Here is a 16,872-nt window from a genome sequence, read left to right on the forward strand (position 1 = left end):
ATCTTATGGATGTTTAAAAATCTCTCTCTGGCTGCCATGAAATAGATCACAGGGAAGCAAGAGTTAGTTCTGTTTGAGATTATAACAACAGTTCAGGTGAGACATAATTTTTACTAGAATGGTGCCATGGAAATGGAGAAAGTGGATGAATTAAGGTATTCTGAAGGGAGAACTAATGAAACAAATGGATTGGGTATGAGGGGTGAAAGAAGAGGGGAATTAACATGAATCCTAGATTTCTGTTTTAGCAAATGGATAGTTGATAAGGTTTATTATCTTACCTGCATCATTTTTTTTTTTTTTGAGACAGTTTCACTCTTGTTGCCCAGGTTGGAGTGCGATGGTGTGATCTTGGCTCACTGTAACATCTGCCTCCCAGGTTCAAGCAATTCTCCTGCCTCCCGAGTAGCTGGGACTACAGGCATGTACCACCATGCCAGGCTAATTTTGTATTTTTGGTAGAGACAGGGTTTTACCATGTTGGTCAGGCTGGTCTTGAACTCCTGAGGGTAATCTGCCTGCCTCGGCCTCCCAAAGTGCTGGGATTATAGGTGTGAGCCACCATGCCCGGCCTGCTATATGATTTTTGATAACTAGAGTAACTACAACTCTAGAACTAAGAATTTTGCTTACACATTATGAAAATTTTCAAAGCCAAGACAAAAACTATTTTTGATATTGAATATTCTTAACTTGTACATACATACTTTCCTATAAAGGATAATTGAATGAAAATGACTTCTTTGCAAACTTCAGACTTGCCCTGTAGTAAATGGAAAGTACTTTTCTTCTCTTCCGAATAATAACTTCTGCATGCTTTCTGACAATGGATCTCTCTCTTAGGGCTGCCATTTTGTCCTGAGATTAAGTGACTCTGGTTCTTCCGTTAGGAGATTGCTGTGAAAAGGCAGAGAACCATGGGGGCATGTTCAATAGGGCACACCTGGCCCTCTCCATCTCCCTCATCAAGGCCTGTGGGGCATGATGAGAACTGGCATCAGCCTACCGATGCCGAGATTTGTTTTGAAGCATTCGAAGAGGAAGCGAATGCTCAGGGGAAGCTTTAAATTTCTTTCCACTTACAGAAGTTGAATTGCAAGACCTATCTCTTTACCATTAATCACCCGGTCTAGTGTGAAGCCAGCCAACTTCGGAGTTAGTTAAAAGATAACTAATGACTAGACTCTCTCCTTATCGCTCTCGCTCTTCAGGTTTGATCTCACCAGACATTCAGGCTGCATTTACCCACTTTAACAAGAGCTCTTCCAGTGCTCTGCAGTATTGAGGGAGTTCTGTGTTTAAAGGGGCCTGTCCTGTACCCCCGTCCAACTGACTGACAGGGAACTTCAATGCCCAGCCTGGGATATAAGTGGGGCCGAAGGTGGAGGAGTGAGTGTATTAGGTCTCTATACATGTCCAACTTGACCGTGATGGTTTAGGCATGACCTAGAATCCCTAGGAGGTCTTGATCATTTTAGTTTAAAATGTCTCTTATTATATAGAGACTCTTTTTTGAAGTTAGCTCTTCTAAAACTCTGCTTTTAGTCTCTGCTCCCGGAGTTCTGTAAGAACTTATTTTAGAGATAAGCTTTCATGGCTATCCCTATTGTTCCAACTTCAATGATCAAAACATCTGAGACTGTGTTTTGATTTGATTTCTTTGTAGTTATTTTATCACAAGCCTTTCAGAGTTTTAGATTATACTAAGCAATTACTGGTTACCTTTCTACAGATTTACTACAAAACCCCTGATTATATATAACCAAGTATTGCTCTCTCAATAATATTCCAGGGAAGCTTGTTGTTCAAATCAAACATGTCTCCAACGATGTCTTTTCTCCCTCATAAACAAGGGGGCTCCCTCTGCTCCCCTCTACCAGGGCTGCTCACTCCCAGGAGGACTTTGCTGGCTTCCAGTCAGGTACATTTAAAGTAATGAAGTCAATAGGGAAGAATCAAGGCTGGGAATGTACCCAGTTTATGTCAATGGATTTGTTTAACTATTTGAGGCTGTATCTCACAGTCTGAGTGTGTTGCAGTGTGTTTTGTAAAGTAGTGCTTATAATCCACTGAACTTTCAAAACAGCTCTCTTTCCTATTAAGCCTGCATTGAGAAGTGGGGTTAATTTGCCAGAGTACTTTTTTGCGATAATTATAGGACTTGCAGATTAGCATGAGTGAATTGGCGAGGTTCTGTAACTAATAAAAAAATACACAAAACAATGATAAAATTCGACTGCTTCAAGTTTCCTCATCTGAGAAACATTAAACGTTCCTGATAGGCCAGTTTTGAGTCCAAGCTAGCACATTACTGCATACTTAGGGAAAGATACCTTTCAAGTGACATATAACTCAACATTCTCATAGTAAGAGGAACAGTTCTGTTATTCAGAGGCTTGAAACTTATAGTAGATGAACTAAGAATGGGTAAATTTTGTGACTTAGAAAATACCTAATACATTTTTTGGTGATAATTATCTTGCTAGCCAGGCTATAGGGCTCTTTGCTTTATTAGACCCTTATATAAAATATTAAGATTCTGCCCTGAACTCTAGGAACGCATTGCCATTTACTTAATGAGCACGTGCTAAGTGCCTCCTGAGTGTTAGGTACCATGCTAACATGATGATAACTCCAACATTTAATCCTGTCTCAACACTGGTGCTGAGAGATGCTGTAACCAACATTACTTTGCATTGGTTAAAACTATCTTTCTAGTTGCATGTGGTTGAACTTTAAGGATTGGGAAAGAATGGGTCCACCGTCCTAATAGTTAGAAGCCTCTGACCATGAGTGTTTATCATTGGTCATTTATTAGTTGCCTTGGAAACCTTGAGACAGGTTCCAACCAGATCTATAGTTATATTAACTACTGAAGGGTGCTAAGACATCTGCCTTCAATCTGGCAAGCTCACTCGTAACACCAAAGGAAATGAAGATAAACCCTTGCCTGCCTGCCTGCCTGCCTGCCTGCCTGCCTTCCTGCCTGCCTTTTTTTTGAGATGGAGCCTCTCTTTGTCACCCAGGCTGGAGTGCAATGGCATGATCTTGGCTCACAGCAACCTCTACCTCCAGTGATTCTCCTGACTCAGCCTCAGGAATAGCTGAGACTATAGGTGCGTGCCACCATGCCCAGCTAATTTTTTTTTGTATTTTTAGTACAGACAGGGTTTCACCGTGTTAGCCAGGATGGTCTGGATCTCCTGACCTTGTGATCCGCCTGCCTTGGCCTCCCAAAGTGCTGGGATTACAGGCATGAGCCACCACACCCGGCAGGAAACACTTTCTGTGTCTTTGAGCAAAGACCTCTTCTGTGTTTAGCAAAAACCAACCCAACAAACCAAATACTTCCTCAGCTGGAAGACAAGAAATAAAACTTTTTTGTTACACATAGAGGGAATGGGTCACATTTTTACAAGGTTTCATAGACCACTGACTTCACGACGCCCCCTTTTTTTGTGATGACCCTTTTTTGAGAACAGTTTTAGATTTATAGAAAAATTAAGACAGTAAAGTCCCATATCGCTTCTACTATCTCCCTCAATTTCACCTATTATTGTATATTACAATTAATGAAAATATTGAAAAATGATTAATATCTACAGTCCATATTTATTTAGATAACCTTACTTTGTACCCAATGTCCTTTTTTGGTTTCAGGATAGCACATTATGTTTTCGTTGTCATGTCTCCTGAGGCACCTGTTGGGTAAGATAGCCTCAGAATTTCTGTTTTTTCTTTTTTGCTTTCTTTTTCTTTATTTTTTTGAGACAGAGTTTGGCTCTTGTTGCTTGGGTTGGAGTACAATGGCGTGATCTCAGCTCATCGCAACCTCTGACTTTTGGGTTCAGGTGATTCTCCCACCCCAGCCTCCTGAGTAGTTGGAATTACAGGCATGAGCCACCAAACCCAGCTAATATTGTATTTATAGTAGAGATGGGTTTCTTTATATTGGTCAGGCTGGTTTCGAACTCCCGACCTCAGGTGATCAACCCACCTCTGCCTCCCAAAGTGCTGTGATTACAGGCATGAGCTACTGTGCCTGGCAGAATTTCTGTTTTTTCTTTTTTCTTTTTCTTTTCTTTTCTTTTTTTTGAGGCAGGGTCTCACTGTGTTGCCCATGCTGGAGTACAGTGGCGCAATTGTGGCTCACTGAAGCCTCGAACTCCTGGGTTCAAGTGATCTACCCACCTCAGACTCCTAAGTCACTGGGACTACAGGCAAAGACCACCACGCCTGGCTAGTTTTTGTCTTTTTTGCAGAGATGTGTTTTTGCCATGTTGCCCATGCTGGTCTCAAACTCTTAGGCTCAAGGGATCCTCTCACCTCGACCTCTCAGAGTGTTGGGATTACAGGCATGAGCCACCCCATCTAGCCTTTGAGACTTCCTTTGTTTTTGATGACCTTACCAGTTTTGAGGGGTGCTGGTCAGGTATATTGTAGGGTGCCCCTCTGTTGGAATTTCTTTCATGTTTTTCAGCTGATTAGCCTGGGGTTCTGTGGTGTTGAGAAGATCACTGAGATATAGTGCCATTTTCACCACATCACACAAAGGCATATCTATTAACATGATTTATCACTGCTGATGTGGCCCTCGATCACTTGGCTGAGGGACTGTCTGTTTTCTCCAGTGGACCCGCTACTCCTTATCCCGCTTTTGCGCACTATACCCTTTGGGAAGCATAACTCCCCTCTCCTTGTGGAGCCCACACTCAAGGAGTGGGGAGTTATGCTCTCCTCATTATGGGTGTAGTATCTACATACATTATTTGTCATTCTTCTGCAGGAGAGCATGAAAGCCTTGTCTATTATCCTCAATTTATTGATTTATTCAGTCATTTATTTATATCAGTATGGGCTCATGAATATTGAAATGTTGAGTTATAGTCCAACACTACTTTGCTATTTTTTTGCTTAAATTGTTTCCCCATTGGCTACTGGGGATTTTACAGCTGGCTCCTGTGTGCCTCTGACACTCTCCCATCAAAGAGGGAGATTTTTTTGGTTTGTTTTTGTTTGTTCTTTGAACTCTTCATGACCTCTTTTTATTCTAAGAAATAATCTGTAAGTCAGTTTCCAGTACTGAGATTCAGACTGTAGGAGAGATTTTTTTTTTAAGGTATCTAGGTCTAGAATCTCAAATCTTGTGTAAAAAGAACCCATCAATTTAGGCTCATCCAAAGATATAAAGTCTCTGCTATCCACCTCCCATCACTGCCCCTTGCCTGGGCATAGAAAGATTACTTAATTCTATTTCTCAGTTCACGGTCTGTTACCATCATTGGATTCTGCAAATATCTGCTCTTATTCTATTTCTTGTTTTCCTTTACACCAATAATCCATTTTGATTCTTTTTCCCATCGCACAAGCCCAGGAAACCATTCTAATTGTATTATTTTGGTTGTAGGTACAAAATATATATGGTTTTGTGCTCAGGTTTTACTAACTTATACAAATAATGATGTATTATATATTTCATTTTTTAATACAATTATATTTTTGTTTTTATTATTTATGCTTTTGTTGTTGTTGTTTATTATTAGAGATGAGGTTTTATTATGTTTCCCAGGCAGGTCTCCAACTCTTGGACTCAAGCAGTCCTCCCACTTCAGCCTCCCAAAGTGCTGAGATTATAGGCATGAGCCACCATGCTTGTCCTAACTGTATTTTTAATGTCCTAAAAAAATATAACTGGTATTTTGATTTGGATTGTATGGAGTTTGCAGATAGAATTGTTCTGTTCTTGTTTTTGTTTGAAATGGAGTTTCACTTTTGTTGCCCAGGCTGGAGTGCAATGGTGCGATCTTGGCTCACTACAACCTCTGCCTCCCAAGTTCAAGTGATTCTCCTGCCTCAGCCTCCCGGGTAGCTGGGATTACAGGCATGCTCCACCACGCCCAGGTAATTTTGTACTTTTAGCAGAGACGGGGGGGTTCTCCATGTTGGTCAGGCTGGCCTTGAACTCCTGATCTCAAGTGATCCGCCTGCCTTGGCCTCCCAAATTGCTGGGATCACAGGCATGAGCCACTGCGCCCGGCTTGTAGCTAGCATTCTAAAGAATTCAGAGATTTATAATTATTTTATATCTCTTTTTATAACATACTGACTAAATAAAGGCATGGTCATATATCTCTTCTACCAGTATCTGGCCAATCCATGTGATTTGTCTATTAACAATAGACACAAAAGGAGATAGAAGTGGTTTCAGAACAGTAAGTGGGTAGCAAATAAATCAGAAATCAGTATCATATGACCAGGCGCAGCGGCTTACACCTGTAATCCCAGCACTTTGAAAGGCTGAGGTGGGCAGATCACTTGAGGCCAAGAGTCTGAGACCAGCCTGGCCAACATGGTGAAACCCTGTCCCTACTAAAATACAAAAAAATAGCTGGGCATGATGGTATGAGCCCGTAGTCCCAGCTACTCAGGAGGCTGAGGCAGGAGAATCACTTGAACCCGGGAGAGGGAGGTTGCAGTGAGCCAAGATTGTGCCATTGTACTCCAGCCTGGGTGACAGTGGGAGACTGTCTCAAAATAAATAAATAAACAAAATAAAAAGATGTTATGTGTGTATATTATATTATTTAGGAATTTCCCTTTAAACAGACAATATTGAGTGGCTAAACATGTGCAAGATTTCAGCATAATAAAAACTAAACTAGGCCAGGCTTGGCGGCTCATGCCTGTAATCCCAGCACTTTGGGAGGCTAAGGCAGGAAGATCACTTGAGGTCAGGAATTTAAGGCCAGCCTGGACAACATGGTGAAACCCCGTCTTTACTAAAAATACAAAAATTAGCCAGGCATGGTGGTGCATACCTGTAATCCCAGCTACTTGGGAGGCTATGGCAGGAGAATGGCTTGAACCTGGGAGGTGGAGGTTGTGGTGAGCCAAGATGGTACCAGTGTACTCCAGCCTAGGCAACAGAGCGAGACTACATCTGAAAAACAACAACGCCAAACCTAAACTAGTAAGGGAATGGACTAATGTGTTTCTAGCACATAAAAGTGCAAAGTAAATGCATATTGGGTGTGAGAAATGGGAGAGTAGGGCAAGAAAGGAGATAGCGAAGATAGATAAAGCATCTGAACATATTAAAATTTAGTTTTATCTGACAAAAGTAAGCTCAAAAGTATGTAAAATAGACTGCTACTTGAGTAAAAGGAAAAAAAAATGTAGCTATATGTTTTCTCTTATATATGCATACACCTAATATGTCTGGAAGGATATAGAAAATTGAATAACATTGGTTGTTTGTAGAAACAAGAACTGATTGGTTAGGGAACAGAGAGGAGAAAAAGACTTCTTACTGTATACATTTATATTTTTAAAAATTTCAATCATGCAAATTTGTTAAAAAATTAAACTTTAAAAGTTGATGGGTACATACAAGAAAAATAAATTTTCAGAATGTTTATAATATGAAATAGAAATAATGGGTATGGGCTAGATGCGGTGGCTCACACCTGAAATCCCAGTACTTTGGGAGGCTAAGGAAGGTGGATCACTTGAGTTTAGGAGTTTGAGACCAGCCTGGCCAACATTATGAAACCCATCCTACTACAAAAACAAAAACTTAGCCAGGCATGGTGGCACACAACTGTAGTCCCAGCTACTCAGGAGGCTAAGCAAAAGATTGCTTGAACCTGGGAGGCAGAGGTTGCAGTGAGCTGAGATTTCACCACTGCACTCTAGCCTGGGCGACAAAGCAAGACTGTCTTACAAAAAAAAAAAAAAGAAAGAAAGAAAAGAAGCCAGGTGCAGTGGCTCATATCTGTAATCCTAGTACTTTGGGAGGCTGAGGTGGGTGGATCACAAGGTCAGGTGTTCAAGACCAGCCTGACCAACATGGTGAAACCCCGTCTCTACTTAAAAATACAAAAATTAGCCAGGCGTGGTGGTGCGCACCTTTAATCCCAGCTACTTGGGCGGCTGAGGCAGGAGAATTGCTTGAATCCAGGAGCGGAGGTTGCGGTGAGCCGAGAGTGCACCATTACACTCCACCCTGGGTGACAGAGAGAGACTCTGTCTCAAAAAAAAAAAAGAAAAGAAAAAGAAAAGAAGTAACGAGTATGATGAGTATGCGTGTGTACACACTTGCACAAATGTATCCAGAGAATTTGGTACCACAGTGCTACTAATTCAATCCTATATTAATGAGGGGAAAAAAAAGGACGAGACTGGAAGAATTTCCAAGTCAGTTATCAAAAGCTCCAGGCTACATAGCATTGATATGAATAGGGCAGACCAGAAACTAGTTTCTGAAGGTGTGGGTCTCAGTCATCCTCAATGTCCTGCAGTAATTTTCAAAACTTTGAGTCCAAAGGATATTTAGCCATATGGTAAATCTTACCATATTCTCCCACACTGCCTGCTGTGATGCATCTTGGAAAAGCAATTTGGTCAGCTTCTTCCTCCTCCCAGCCAACTGAAAGCTATGTCCAAAGTTTAATGACGGAGTATTGAATTGAAAGCTATGTCCAAGGTTTAATGACGGAGTATTGATCTGTGGAGTATAAGAATTGATAATCACTGAGCTATTCCAGCAAATTCATTGCCAACCATTAAAAGATTATAGACAATTCACTATAAACAACAGAAGAAAGATAGCTTTTTTTTTTTTTGAGACAGTGTTTCACTCTTGTAGCCCAGGCTGGAGTGCAGTAGCACACTCTCAGCTCACTGCAACCTCTGTCACCCAGGTTTCTGCAATTTTCCTGCCTCAGCCTCCCGAGTAGCTGGGATTACAGGCATGCACTACCACGCCTGGCTAATTTTTTGTATTTTTAGTAGATACGGGGTTTCACTATGTTGGCCAGGCAGGTTTCGAAACTCCTGACCTCAGGTGATCCACCCGCCTTGGCCCCACAAAGTGCTGGGATTATAAGCGTGAGCCACTGCACCCAGCTAGAAACAGCTTTTCTGTAGCCTCACAGGAGCAAGAGCTAACAGTGAGGTTCAACAGCCTTTTTCTTGGCTCCTGGTCAAAATCTTACATTTTGTAGATAATTTCTTCTTAAATGATAGATGTTTTCTACCTTGACTTATATAACTGGGTTTTATACTTGCTACCACCACCGTATGTAAATTTACCATATCATCTTGACAATTCACCTGTAATACGTGAACAGCACATTCATGTTACAACTATAGTTTTCTATTTTTTTCTATGTCTTTCTATACTAACATTCCTCTAAATTAAATTGTGCATGTTGATTTTTTGGTTTTTTTTTTTGAGACAGAGTCTTGCTCTGTCTCCAGGCTGAAGTGCACGATCTCAGCTCACTGCAACCTCCACCTCCTGGGTTCAAGCGATTCTCTTACCTTAGCCTCCTGAGTAGCTGAGACTACAGGAATGCACCACCACACCTGGCTAATCTTTTTTGTATTTTAGGGGAGATGGGGTTTCATCTTGTTGGCCAGGATGGTCTTGATCTCCTGACCTCATGATCTGCTGCCTTGGCTTCCCAAAGTGCTGGGATTACAGGTGTGAGCCACTGCGCCTGGCCTTCATGTTGATTTTTAAAATCATATATTACTTCTAGCATATACAATCTGATTTCGATTACATTAAAATTTAATCTTAATAGAGCCTCTTCTTGATCTTTTAAAAATGTTTGAATTGTCTTCTATGTAATAGTTCTTAGAATTTTTCACATAAAATAATTTTCTCTGAAAACTGTCATTTAACAATGATCTTATAATGTTCCTTACTATTGAAAATTATGTGATTTATTCTTATTTATTTTTCTGAGCTGGAGTCTCACTCTTGTTACCCAGGCTGGAGCACAGTGGCACAATCTTGGCTAACTGCAACCTCCGCCTCCCGGGTTCAACAAATTCTTCTGCCTCAGCTTCCCCAGTAGCTGGGATTACTGGCACCCACCATCACATCCGGCTAGTTTTTGTATTTTTAGTAGAAACAGGGTTTTACCATGCTGGCCAGGCTGGTCTCAAACTCCTGACTTCAGGTGATTCACCCACCTCAGCCTCCCAAAGTGCTGGATTACAGGCGTGAGCCACTGTGCCCAGCTGTGACTTATTCTTAAATTGTCTTCATTATAACTTTTTTAGATTCATGGATATAAACAAAGATTAAGCTATAAGGATATATTAGCATTGTGTGTAGTGGTGAATGATTAGGAACAACTAACTACCAAAAGTAGTTTAAGAACTGGGCTGGGCACAGTGGCTCACACCTGTAATCCCAGCACTTTGGAAGGCCAAGGGATCAATTGAGGTTAGGAGTTTGAGACCAGCTTGGCCAACATGGTGAAATCTTGTCTCTACTAAAAATACAAAAATTAGCTGGACATGGTGGTATGCCCCTGTAATCCCAGCTACTCGGGAGGCTGAGGTAGGAGAATTGCTTGAACCCTGGAGATGGAGGTTGCAGTGAGCCGAGATCATGCCACTGCACTCCAGTCTGGGTGACAAAGCTAGACTCTGCCTCAAAAAAAAAAAAGAAAAGTACTTTAAGAACTGAAGGTTTTTGACTAGGTGCGGTGGCTCACACCTATAATCTCAGCACTTTGGGAGGTTGAGGCAAGCAGATCATTTGAGGTCAGGAGTTCGAGACCAGCCTGGCCAACTGGCAAAACCCTGTCTCTACTAAAAAAATACAAAAAATTTAGCCCGGTGTGGTGGCAGGCGCCTGTAATCCCAGCTACTCAGGAGGCTGAGGAACAAGAATCACTTGAACCCAGGAGGCAGAGGTTGCAGTGAGCCAAGATCGTGCCACTGCACTCTAGCCCGGGTGACAGTTTTGAGACTGTCTCAAAAACAAACAAGCAAACAAAGGAACTGAAGGCTTTCTTCTTATTGTTGGACACCTCCTCTGTCTCCCTTCTGGCTTCCCACTGCCTGCTACCTAAGGATATCAGGCAGAAGTCTTTGGAATGTGATGAGGTTTATACAAAAATATAAAGACAGGTTTTTTTAAAAAAGACAGGGTTTCACCATGTTGGCCAGACTGGTCTTGAACTCCTGACCTCAGGCGATCCATCCGCCTTGGCATCTCAAAGTGCTGGGATTATAGGCTTTAGCCACCACGCCCAGCCTATACAAAATTTTTAGGTGGTCCAAATCCTGAAACTATATTCTTACTGAAACATGGAAGGACTAAACTTCATTTACAGCTTCATTAATGAAAGCAAGTAAAAATTTCTGTAAAAATCCAAAATGCTACAGCAACTAATTCCATGAATTCTGTAGCCAGATGGCTTGGGATCAGATTCGAGGCTGCTACTTAGTAGCTGTGCAACCATGGACAAAACATGTAATCTCTCTGTGCCTCAGTTTTCTCACCTGCAGAATTGGGCTTATGATAGTACCTGGCCCATAAATCTGTTGAGAAAACTATGGGTGAATATATAGAAAATATTTAGGATGGTGCTGATATAATAAATTTAGATATTTCTATCAAAATAAATAATCTGTGGGTGTACCACTTGGGATACTAATTTTAAAAAACCTTCTTTCATATAGTTTTGTTTTTTTTTCCTTTTTAGAACAGTTCCTGATCTCCATCAGTATAAAAATGTATTACTGTGTTAGTGTACCACAATTTCTCAAGAAAAAAGTTAGCTAAGCCCAAGCTGGGTTTTGGTAGGTGACATAGGTCATTTTTCCCCCATTCTATTTCTTTCTCTGAATTCTTTCTTCTCATCATCAACCAGATGCCACTTAAGGTGATAATAAAATTGAGACACACGTTAGGAAGGAAAAAGCAACCTGACTTGCAGAGCCCTAAGAGATTTTTATGAGCAAAACAAAGAAAGATCCCTAGTAAATGCTCTAGGAGGACAAAAAAGGACAACAACCTCCACCAATAAAGTGCAGTCACTATAAAAGCTTTCCTACATCAGAACACTCTGACCTTCCTCTGAGAGCTTCTGGCTGCATAATCCTTTCATGGACGTTATATGCACTAGAGGGGACAAGAGCAAGGAGAGAACAAGGCACAGGGTTTCAGTGACTAAGGTATAGAAATTCAGAGGAAAAGCAGAGGCGGAGGAACGATTAAAAAAAAGCAGCGCAAGATTTGACAAAGAGGCAAAGGGAACAGGGATGGAGATGGGAAATGAGATAAGAAAGCAGTACACCCAGGGAGAGATATGGGGAGAAATGCAGTGATTAGTAGATGGCAATAAGCAGAGTTTTGCTTTGAAAAAAGAAATCAAAGGGCAAAAAAGGAAAAAAAATTAGAGAACATATGGGGAAATCACTAGAAAGCAGCTGCAAGGGTTGCACCTGGAAGGAGGAAAAAAAGAAGTAACGTTTATTCATAACAATGCTTGAGAGAGGGAAGAAAGATTTTCTTCCTCTTCAATTTCCCATCCCCTCTAAAAAACACAGTCACTAAGATGCCGCCATCTTTGTGGTATTCACTCCAAACCCACTTCCGCCTTCTCTGACATTTATTTTCATTCAAGTCGGCTACCAGTCACTCTTACTAGAAACTTGCCAAATCATTTTTCAGGAGTTTGTAAAAGACAGCGTTCTCGGCAAGGGAGTCTGAGAAGTTGGCTTTTTCTTTAGGTCACACACCATCAGGTTATCCCTGACAGCCACACAGCAGCAGGCAAGATGACACTTAGCTGGCAGGTTGGAGCTGAGGATTCAGATTACTTCCTCATGTGACCCATTTGGCTTTGCTTTCTTCTGTGGCAGCAAACTGAATATGGAGCCCCAGCCAGCTGTCACAAAGCTGCCAATGGTCAAAGGATGTCCAGGCTCTTAATATAGCCTGAGGAGCTATGCAAGGTACAACTTAGCCCAGAGAGGGCCAGGATTAGAACCTGGTGTCCTAGCTCCATGCACTTTTACTACATAGACCAGAAATGAGCAGTCTGAACATGACTGTGTAAGATTTGGGAAAAGGAGTCTCATTTACGAGGAGACTACTATTTGGATAACTTTTTTTTCTTCTTTCTTGCCTTCTGTAAGACAATAAAGTTTTCTTGTTTTTTTCTCCTTGTCCTCTCTTTCCTTTTCTTCCCTCTCTGGTTTGGAAGCTACAATATTTCATTTCTTTTGATCGTTTCCACTGATAAAAAAAATACTATGGAACTTCTCAAACACACTCAAATAGAGATAATAGTATGAATTTCCCAATGTATCTATTGCCTAACTTCAGGTAACAATAAACAGCCACTTGTTTTCGCCTATATCCCCACCTACAATCTCACCCCTGATTATTTTGAAAAAAAAATCTAGATAATATATCATTTCCCTGTATGTATTTTAGTATTATGTCTAAACTATAAGAACTATTTTTTTAGACAATCTTGCTGTGTCACCCAGGCCAGAGTGCACTGGCAGGATCATAACTCACTGTAAACTTGAACTTCTGGGCTCAAACAGTCTTCCTGCCTCAGCCTCCCAAAGTGCTGGAATTACAGATGCAAGCCACTGCACCCAAACAAAAACTCATTTTTTAAGCAAAATTATAATGTTATCATCACATCTAAAAAATGAACAGTAATTCCTTAGTACCATCAAATATCTGGTCATTGCTCACACTTCCCCAACTGACTTCTTATCTTTTTTCTTTTTTTTTTGAGATGGAGTCTTGCTCTGTTGCCCAGGCTGGAGTGCAGTGGCCGAATCTCGGCTCACTGCAACCTCCGCCTCTCGGGTTCAAGCAATTCTCCTGCCTCAGCCTTCCAAGTAGCTGGGATTACAGGCACCTGCCATCATGCCTGGCTGATTTTTTTTTTTATTATTTTCAGTAGAGTTGGGGTTTCACCATTTAGACCAGGCTTGTCTTGAACTCCTAACCTCAGGATCCATCTGCCTAGGCCTCCCAAAGTGCTGGGATTACAGGTGTGAGCCACCACGCTCAGCCTAATGATACCTTTTTTTTTTTTTTTTTAGATGGAGTCTCACTCTGTTGTCCAGGCTGGAGTGCAGTGGTACCATCTCAGCTCACTGCAGCTTCCACCTCCCAGGTTCAAACGATTCTCCTGCCTCAGCCTCCTGAATAGCTGAGATTACAAGCACCTGCCACCATGCCCAGCTAATTTTTGTATTTTCAGTACAGATGCGGTTTCACCATGTTGGTCAGGCTGGTCTTGAACTTGTGACCTCGTGATCCACCTGCCTCGGCCTCCCAAAGTGCTGGGATTACAGGTGTGAGCCGCCGTGCCCCTGACTGCTTATTATATTTCTACTTTATTTATTTAATTTATTTATTTTTCTTTCTTGAGACAGGGTCTTGCTCTGTCACCCAGGCTAGAGGGCAGTGGTGTGATAATAGATCAATGCATCCTCCATCTCCTGAGCTGAAGAGATTCTCCCACCTCAGCCTCCTGAGTAGCTGGGACCACAGATATGCACCACCATGCTTGGCTAATTTTTGTATTTTTTGGACATACAGGGTTTTACCATGTTGCCCAGGCTGGTCTTGAATTCCTGAGCTCAAGTGATCCACCACCTCAGCCTTTTAAAGTTCTGTGATTAAAGGTGTGAGCCACTGTGTCAGGCCTTCTTTTACAGTTTTTATTTGGATACAAATAAGGGCTATGCATTGCAATTGATTGCTAAGTATTTTAACTTTCTCCCTACATCTGCACCCGTTTACCATACATCCCATCACTCTTTGTTTTATTTTTAAATATTTTTATTGAAGAAACTTGGTTTTTTTTTTTGTCTGTTTGTTTGAGATGGAATTTTGCTTTTGTTGCCCAGGCTGGAGTGCAATGGCAGGATCTCGGCTCACCGCAACCTCTGTCTGTCAGATTCAAGTGATTCTCCTATGTCAGCCTCCTGAGTACCTGGGATTACAGGTGCCCGCCACCATGCCAGGCTAATTTTTTTGTATTTTTAGTAGAGACAGGGTTTCACCATGTTGGTCAGGCCGGTCTTAAACTCCCGACCTCAAGTAATCCTCCTGCCTCAGCCTCCGAAAGTGCTGGGATTACAGGCGTGAGCCACCACACCAGATGAACTAATGGATTTTAACATGCATTGTAAGCAAATAAATAAACTCGTAAGGTTTAAGCCATTAAGTTTTGGGATGTCTGTTACATGGCAATAGATAACTGCATAGTCCTCTTCCATTTAACAAAACTTTGTAGATAAAAATGTTAAAGCCAGGTGCGGGGGCTCACACCTATAATCCTAGCACTTTGGGAAGCTGAGGCGGGTGGATCACCTAAGGTTAGGAGTTCGAGACCAGCCTGGCCAACATGGTGAAACCCTGTCTCTACTAAAAATACAAAAATTAGCCAGGCATAATGGCAGGCGCCTGTAATCCTTGCTACTCGGGAGGCTGAGGCAGGAGAATTGCTTTAGCCTGGGAGGTAAAGGTTGCAGTGAGCCAAGATTGTGCTACTCCACTCCAACCTGGGTGACAAAGTGACACAGTGTCTCAAAAAAAAAAAAAAAGAAAGAAAGAAAGAAAGAAAAGAAAAGAAGTGTTAAAGCAATTTTCATGATCAATCTTGTCCTCTCTTTTGCATTCATGAACTGACATTCTAACCTTGACTGGCAGGTGGCATTGCCAGGCGTCTTAAAAGTTGCTGCTGATTTTGTGCCCATCCACATGTAGCAGGGTGCCTTCAGTCTGACATGTTCCCCACATGTCCCTTCTAGCATTGTTGCTTCAGGAACCAGGCACTGCATTTGTCCCATAAGAATCAGCCCCCAGATTTCCACCCAGATTATCTGATTTCTTCCATTGCTTTTAACTTATGGGTGATCCATTTACTTCAAATCTAGTGTCTGAAAGGCTCTTTATTTGTTTTTTTGTTTCTAGAGACAGAATAATTTTAAGCAAAATTGGTCAGTGTGTTTCACTCACACAGAAGCCATGTCTAATCCGTAGGTGGATAAGATTGATATTGTCAGAAGTATTGTCTTATCTGAATGACTAAGATTTGTTTAGGATCTCATTTGACAATGAGGTGATTGCATACAGCTTTAAAATAGTCAGTCTCTGTCTTGGAGCCTGTGGAGTGTTGGCAGCTTAAATGGGATACAATTTTTATAGTACAAATTTAAGACCTTTATCTAGAGACTTCTCGAGTCCCCAAATCTCCAACATCAGTAATTAAGATGACTAGGCTTGTTCACTAGCTAAGTGACTCTCACTCTCCAGCTTTCAAGCTTGACTGATTCTTTTCTGTTAAGTACTTCACCGGAACCATCTTATATAATTCTCATAAAACCCCTATGAAATAGGAATTCCTACTGCAAACTACATCAGGAATCTTCAGGTTACCTGCAAATAACAAAGAGTACATATTACGTCAAAGTGTGCTACAGGTTACCTCTATTCATTGTAATGCGAACATTGATCATTATCATTATCAAGGTTTGTTGGGACTCTAAATATGCAACATGGGGGCTATTTAAAAAGTATAGAACAGAATCTATAATTTTGGTGGTCATACCCCTTCAAATTAAATTGTGAGCTAAATGGCTGACTTATGCAGGCAACTTTGCCCTCTGGACACTGTCTCTGCTTTTATCTAATCCGAGACAGCAGAAGAGATGGAGAGAGAAGGTTCCTTGACATAGTAAGACTCATCCATAAGCTATAGTATATATCACCTAGGCCAGAGGGAAATACAATAGATTTATATTCTTTCTAGCTATGTGTTTTATTACAATACCATAAATTATTACAACAGAGGAAGAACAATAAGAAAAACACTGAAAGAAAACAGTAAAAATAAATATTCAGACAGGCTGCTTATCTCCCTCATGGTGAGTCTTCTTCGGCCAAGTTGCCAGGCTGTGGCTGTGAGAAAGGATGATTGGGAGATGGGATGGTGAGTAATCCGGGAATAATTTTTAAATTTCACAATTAAGTTCAATAGCATCATGCTAAGCCTCAAGCCTGGTAATTTATACACAAACACAAAC

The sequence above is a fragment of the Callithrix jacchus genome, chromosome 3, assembly GCF_049354715.1.
Source record: "Callithrix jacchus isolate 240 chromosome 3, calJac240_pri, whole genome shotgun sequence".
Taxonomy (NCBI): Eukaryota; Metazoa; Chordata; class Mammalia; order Primates; family Cebidae; genus Callithrix; species Callithrix jacchus.